At 36.7% G+C, this 8,042-nt stretch overlaps 1 non-coding gene across 1 annotated transcript; it reads left to right on the forward strand.

Moving 5' to 3' along the window:
* Positions 1 to 5,361: 5,361 nt before the first annotated feature.
* On the forward strand, positions 5,362 to 5,468 carry LOC128040861 (small nucleolar RNA R71). The gene has a single exon (XR_008195667.1). It is a non-coding gene; the product is annotated as a small nucleolar RNA R71 (small nucleolar RNA).
* Positions 5,469 to 8,042: the final 2,574 nt, after the last annotated feature.

Consider the following 8,042-nt stretch of genomic DNA (forward strand, 5'->3'; position numbering starts at 1 on the left):
GGATTTCAGAAAAGAGGAGGTGAGTCAATTTGACTACTTAAGTACCAAGCTCTTCCTAGATCCAATCCTAGACATGTATATACCTATTGCCACACTTTAGACTTTACTACTTGTCCATATTTACTTTTGATTCCCATCTCTTATTTTATTGTGCAGAAATAAAAAATTCCTAATTAATCCTAATTCTAAGCTAAGTTGATAAAAGTTAATATATAAATTATAAATAATATAATTATATATTAAAATTTATCAAATTATTAAAAATATGAAAGATATTTATTCTAGATGCTTTTGAAAATATTCACAAAGAAAGGCACCTAGTTTTTGTATTTATGAAAAGAGCGACTAAATTTTAAAAGTAATTCAATTAAGTCCCTAAACTTAATGAAAATTTAAAATTGAGTTGCAAATTAAAACTTGGATCAAAATTGACCCTTTTATTTTAAATTAAAAATTTATTTTTCCATTTAGGGGATAATTTCTTGGAAAATTATGTCAAAATAGATTCCCAGGAAAGATTGGAGGGGTTACAAACGGTCCCGCTTAAGTTCCAATCTCCTAGAAAGAATTTATTTAAACATACTTTACCCGAAAATATACCCTAAATCATTTATTCAAAAAGAAAAATGAAAAATTAAGTATCCGATAAAATGAACGAGATTTTATCCCGTTCAATTTTATCTCCCCAATAATGTTTCAGGCGCTGAGCATTAACTCGAAAATTGCCTCCATTACCTTGGAGTTCAACAAATCCGTATGGATAGACTAGGTGAATCGTAAATAGACTGGACCAACGTGATTTTAGCTTACCTGGAAAGAACTTCAATCTGGAATTGAACAACAAGATTTGCTAACCTGCTTCAAATTCTTGAACTTGAATGTGGTTGTCATGTCATTTCTTGAGTCTTTCTTTAAGTACTTTGGCATTTTCATATGAGAACATTCGAAACTCTTCTAACTCAATGAGTTGGAACATCTGTTTCTCTTTCGTGAGCTTAGGATCCAAATTAAGCTATTGAAGAGCCTATTAAGCTTTGTGCTCTAACTCCAATGGTAGATGGCAGGCTTTCCCAAAGACCAACTTATAGGGTGACATCCCTTGCGGTGTCTTGTATGCTGTTCTGTAAGCCCATAAAGCATCATCTAATCTTGTGGACCAATCTCGTTGGTTTGGGCAAACTACCTTCTCATGTATGCCTTTGATCTCCTTATTTGCCAGTTCAGCTTGCCCATTTGTCTGCGGATGGTAAGCTGTTGCAATCTTGTGCTTCACTCCGTGCTTGTCTAATAACCATTTTAACCACTTGTTCACAAAGTGGGATCCTTCATCACTGATGATAGCTCTTAGGGTTCCAAACCTTGTGAACATAAGCTTCTGCAGAAACTTCATCACAACCTTAGCATCGTTTGTCAGATATGCTTCAGCCTCAACCCATTTAGACACATAGTCACTGCTACTAGTATGTACTTGTCTCCCCGAGACGGAGGAAAAGGACCAAGAAAGTCAATACCCCATACATCGAACAACTCTACCTCAATGATGTTTGTTCGAGGCATCTCATTTCTATTGGTGACATTTCCAGCCCTTTGACATCGATCACAACTCTTCACGTAAGCATATGCTTCCTTGAATAATGTTGGCCAAAAGAATACGGCTTGCAATACTTTGGTCACTGTACATGTACCTCCGAAGTGTCCCCCACTTGGAGCTTAGTGATAGTGGTATAAAATCTTCGGTATTTCAACTTCTGCCACGTATCTCCTGATCATCTAATCTGCACACTTTTTAAACACATATGGCTCTTCCCAAAAATAGTACTTCACATCGTGAAGAAACTTTTCCCTTTGTTGATACATCTTATCAATTGGCATCAAACCACAAGCTAAATAGTTAGCAATATTAGCAAACCAATGGGTATTATGGACATGATTCACCTTCAGGATATGTTCATCAGGAAACGTCTCCTGAATTGCTATAAAAGGAGAATTCCCTTCTTGTGGATCCAATCTAGACAAGTGATTTGCTACTTGATTTTTGACTCCCTTTTGATCTTGATTTCTAGATCGAACTCTTGAAGTAGAAGTACCCATCGGATCAGCCTCGGCTTAGCGTCTTTCTTCACAAGTAAATACTTAATTGCCGAGTGGTCCATATAGACAGTCAATATGTTACCTACAGATAAGATTGAAACTTGTCGAAAGCAAACACAATAGCAAGTAACTCTTTTTCTGTTACCGTATAATTCAGTTGAGCTCCTGTTAGGGTTCAACTTGCATAGTAGATGGGATGAAAAACTTTGTTCCTTCGCTGGCCCAAGACAGCTCCAATTGCGAAGTAACTTGTGTCACACATCATTTCGAATGGCAAATCTCAGTCTGGTATGACGATTATGGGTGCCGTGACTAATTAACTCTTCAATTTGTTGAAGGCTTTTAAGCATTCCTCATCAAACTTGAATATAGAGTCCTTCTCCAATAATTTGCATAACAGATTAACAACTTTGGAGAAGTCCTTGATAAATCTTCAATAAAAACTGGCGTGGCCTAAAAAGCTCCTAACACCCTTTACAGATGTTGGAGGTGAGAGTCTCTCAATAACGTCTACCTTTCCTTTGTCTACCTCGATCCCATGTCTCGTTATCCGATGTCGTAGAACAACTCCTTCTCGTACCATAAAATGGCACTTTTCCCAGTTGAGTACGAGATTCGTTTCTTCGCATCGCCTTAGTACCTTTGTTAGATTGGCTAAGCAATCATCGTAAGTATCTCCAAATACTGAAAAATCGTCCATAAAAACTTCCAAATATTTCTCAACCATGTCAGTAAAAATAGACATCATACATATTTGAAATTTAGTAGGTGCATTACATAAAACAAATGGCATAAATCTAAATGCAAACGTACCGTACGGGTAGGTGAATGTCATTTTATGTTGATCTTCTGGAGCTACTGTAATCTGATTATACCTTGAGTATCCATCGAGAAAATAGTAGTTATCTCGTCTTGCGAGTCTATCTAGCATCTGCTCCAAGAACTGCAAAGGAAAGTTATCTTTCCTAGTCGCCTTGTTCAGCTTTCGGTAATCGATGTAAATTCTCCATCCCGTAACCGTTCTAGTCGATATCAACTCGTTGCTCTCGTTCTTTATGACCATGATACCTCTTTTCTTTGGCACACACTGGACCAGGCTTACCCATGAACTGTCTGAGATGGGATAGATGATACCCGTATCTAACCACTTGATGATCTCTTTTTTTACTATGTCCTTCATGATGGGGTTCAATCTCCTTTGTCCATCAATCGTCCCTATTTTGTCATCTTTCGAGATAATCTTGTACATGCATACAGATGGACTAATATCGCGAATATCGGTTATGGTCCATCCGATGGCCTTCTTGAATTGTTTTAGAACTAAGATAAGTTTCTCTTCTTGCTTAGTGGTCAATTCTGCTGAAACAATCACAGGGAGAGTAGAAGCGTTACCTAAATAAACGTATTTTAAATGAAAAGGTTATACCTTGAGTTCTAATTTAGGTGGCTACTCGATCGACGCTTTTGGTTGGGAATAGTCCCACTTTTCTAACTCCAAAGATTCAAAAACGGGATTGTGGATTAAATCCCCTTTGATTAGCTTCTAGCAAAGCTAAGTATTCATCCTCCTCTTCATCATTTGGAGGATCCAATGTCAAAATTCTTTCTAGTGGGTCCTCAACACAGTTGAGTTCCTTCTCCACTATTAAATCCTCTAAATCAGACACTGCAGAGCAATCATCCATTGTGTTAGGAAATCGCATAGACTTAAAGACGTTAAATGTTACCTGATCATTCTGAACACGTATAGTGAGTTCGCCCTTCTGCACATCAATAAGGGTCCTTCTAGTTGCTAGGAACAGCCTTCCTAGGATGATTGGTACTTCTTTGTCTACTTCAAAATCTAGAATTACAAAGTCAGCGGAAAAGATAAACTTATCTACATGTACCAATACGTCCTCGATTTTTCCTTCTATATGTGCTAAGGATCGATCTGCTAGTTGAAGCGTAACTGTACTTGGTCTAACTTCTCCTATCCCAACTTCCTAAATATTGACATAGGCATCCAGTTGATACTTGCACCGAAGTCACATAATGCCTTACCACAATATGTTGCTCCAATGTTGCACGGTATGGTAAAACATCCAAGATCCTTCAATTTTAGAGGTAGTTTGTCTTGAAGATATGCACTGCATTCCTTCGTCAGAGCTATCGTCTCAAATTCTCTAAGTCTTGGGATGTTAATGTGAAGTTGCTTGAGTATGTTAAGGAACTTCTTGAATTAAATCTGCTGTTTCTATTTCTGAAGTCTTTGAGGTTAGGGTGGTGGTGGTGTCATTACTGGGACTGATTCTGGTTGATTCTTCTTTGGCGGTAATTCTGCATCTAACGGCATTGTTAGTTGATCAGAATTAGCTGTTCCTGATGTTACCTTGTCGAGTTTTGTAGATCCTGATTCTAGTGAAACTGGAATTTCAACACTTGGTTGAACTTCTTCTGAATCTTGAGCATCAACTGGCTCCTTTTCAACTTCGACAGTGTTGGGCTCTACTGTCTTTCCGCTCCTCAATGTCAACGCTTTACAATGTCCCTTCTCCAGATTTCTAGGATTCTCTATGTCACTAGGTAGAGCACCTTGTGATTGGTTCCTGAGTTCAGTAGCAAGCTAGCCCACTCGATTCTCCGCATTCCTTAGAGTGGCGTTGTTTTTCGCAATGTATGCCTTTATTAGATTCTCTAAGCTATTGGATGCTTCCGCTGTTTGGTTTCTGAACTTGTTGGAGGAAAGTATGCGGCTGAGTTAGTCTAGGTTGGGCGTAAGGGTTACTGGTTCCAGCCCCTTGGTTACTCCAGGAAAAATTCGGGTGATTTCGCCATGATGAGTTATAAAAGTTGGATTACAGTCCTTTCCTCCCTGGGTTTTGGTTTTGGTTACCCATGTAATATACGGATTCGGGGTTCGATGGACATTCTTCAAACAAACGTCCTTCCCCACAATACACGCAGTCTATATTCTCAAATTGGATAGGTGGTTGGGCTGCAAAACTGTTAGACCCATTAGTTGTAAGATTCTTAAGTATTAAGGATATTGAAGATACCTAAGATGCGAGTGAAGTGAGAGCGTCCACTTCATGTATTCCAGCGACTCGTCTTCCTGACGCTGCTCAATTGGTTGACCATTGTTAATTGTTGCTGGCAATCCTCTCAATAATTTCAAAAGCCTCATTATATGACTTACAAAGGAGAGTACCATTAGTAGAGGAATCGACTACCATCCTCGTGTGAGCGTTGAGACCATTATAAAATGTCTCAAGTTGAATGCAATGTGGGATTTCATGATGAGGGTACTTTCATAATAACTCTTTGTACCTTTCCCATGCCTCATACAGGGACTCATCATCCATTTGTTGGAAGGCAGTGATCTCATTCCTCAACTTGGTATTCTTGCTCAGCGGGAAATACTTCATGAGGAATCTCTCGGCTAAATCTTGCCATGTAGAGATAGAGTTCGATGGCAATGAGTTCAACCAGGCACGAGCTCTGTCCCTTAGGGACTATGGGAACAGCTTAAGTCGTAATACATCTTCGGGTAGTCTGGCTAACTTGAAAGAATCGCTCACTTCCATAAATAGTCTGAAGTGAAGATGAGGATCTCTATCCCTATCATCAGCAATAAGGATAGGATTCTGAGCAAGTTTTGCTTCGTTTCTTTGATTCATATTCTCAAACTTTATCTTTATGGTCCTTCTCTGGTTCACTTGTATTCTTCACTATCGAAAGGTTCGTTCTATTTCAGGTTCCATAGGGAGTAAGTCGATAATCTAGTCAATACTCATAAACACCTAAAATAATCACAGATAGATTAAGTAAGTAAAGATTTAAACTGGAAAATCAATAAACCAAAATTTAAAAATAGATTCACAAATAATGGCCTTTTTTTTAAAAATAGTCCCCGGCAACGACACCAAAAACATGGAACGACGAAAATGTGCAAGTGTACACAATCGTAACAAGTAATAAAGTGATAAGTAAATGTCGAGTTATCATACACACAGGAACTGTAACAAAAAATATTTATGAAATTAATGTTAAGACACTTTGGTGATGGAAAAAATTTTGGTTTAAAGATGATTAAAACAAAAGGTTAAAAACTAAGTAAAAAATTAAAAATTAAAAGGTTCTAATACGATTTCAAATAAGGTTTAATCAAGACGATATAATTGTGTTGGATTATTTACATTCCTTTAACTTATAATTATTAAACTTATGTTTATACTGCTATGAACAAATTCACGGCAACTCGGTAATTTGCTAATTACTGCTCATACATACTTATTAAATTAATCAATCTCTTGAACATTTTTCAATGTCAATCCAAGCGATTAATCAATCTTCACAAGCATATAAAAGATCAAGTGAGGTAACAGAGTATTTCTACCTTGAAACAGTTAAATCACAATAATCTTGCAAGTTATGCAAGGCATATGTATCGCCAAATACAATACTAAATTAACTTCAGCTACCTTAGAAGAATAAACATGCACTGATTAAGTATTGTATCGACTAATTACAATTTCAATACAATTTAATAATTAATTTATTAGTTATCTAACAATTAATATTGCAAGAATAACTTAGGCATGATTTTACTTAATCAAGCATCTTACCGAGGCCTATAACAACATAAACACAATTTCAATAATTCAAGCAGGCAAAATATAATCAACCTAAAAAGGGTTAAAATCAAGCTAGATTGATTAAAATAACCATTCCAATAGCATAAATATTCAAAAGCATGTTTGTAAAAACAACAATGAAATTTAAAAAGATAGCAAACAAGTAGCAAATCCGGTGTTTCTCCATGGCTTGACTGATTCTCCGCTCTTCGTTCTCCATTTTCCTCAGCTATCAAGGTGTCTTATGAACACTTTAATTGTTGCTAAAAAATGGTTTATGAGGACCTCTTTCCCAAGAGAAGAAATCGGCACTTGAACAAAAGGGAAAATGGGAAGGAAAAATTGAGAGAAAGTGAGAGAAGAGAAGAGAGAATGAGAGTGTGAGGGATGATTTGAATGATCAGGAAGCGGTGGCTTTTATAGCTGATTGTGGCTGCTAAAAATAGAAAATTCCATCAGCCAAAGACACCCACCTTGGTTGGCCACACAAATGGCAAAGTTGAGAGATTCAACTTTGCTAAAAATAGCCTAGGGCAAATCCATAAAGCCACATTTTTTAGAGGGGTTTGAATGCAAGGTTGAAAGTTCTTCAAGGGTTTCTTTACAAGATTATTTAGTCAGATAAAATGCTGATTTGGGTCAGCATATGGACAATTCTGGGCAGCCCAATTAGTGGCTGGTTCGGTTCACTAGATTCGGTTCAACCAATGCGGTTCAACTGGACCCTTTTTGTTCCATAATTAATTAATAATAATTTATTTAACCCAAATTAAATTGGGAATAAATTAAAATTAATTATAGTATGAATTAACACACATTTTTGGACCATATTAGGCTGGAAATAAATTTCCCTCGATGCCTCAAATTGATTCTCGGTTTTATTCTTCGAGTATTGTCTGCCGAGCCAATTTTCGCCCTTTGTACGAATCTGTCGAAAATAGTCAAAATTAATCAAAATTAACTATAAAATTAATTAAAATTCATCATGTTCATATTTTTAACATAATTTAATTATTTTATAATATTTATTTTTTTCGACAAGAATTTAACCGAAATAACATGATTTTGAGTTAAAAAGGGCATGTAAAAACACATAAATTTTTGTGTTACCACACCATAGCTATTGAAATGTGTTACAGTGATAGAACATGGACCTTGGCCTATGTTATTCACAACCAACCATCAAACAACTTTAACAATGTTGTCCTGATCCTTTCTTTAGGATATAGAGTTGCTCCTTGCAAAATTTGATGATGTCTTTCAACTCCAAAAAGGGTTACCCCCTTCCAAAATGTATGATGAAAGCATTCCTCTGTAGGATGAGGCTCAAGTGGT

This window comes from Gossypium raimondii, chromosome 4, assembly GCF_025698545.1.
Source record: "Gossypium raimondii isolate GPD5lz chromosome 4, ASM2569854v1, whole genome shotgun sequence".
NCBI lineage: Eukaryota > Viridiplantae > Streptophyta > Magnoliopsida > Malvales > Malvaceae > Gossypium > Gossypium raimondii.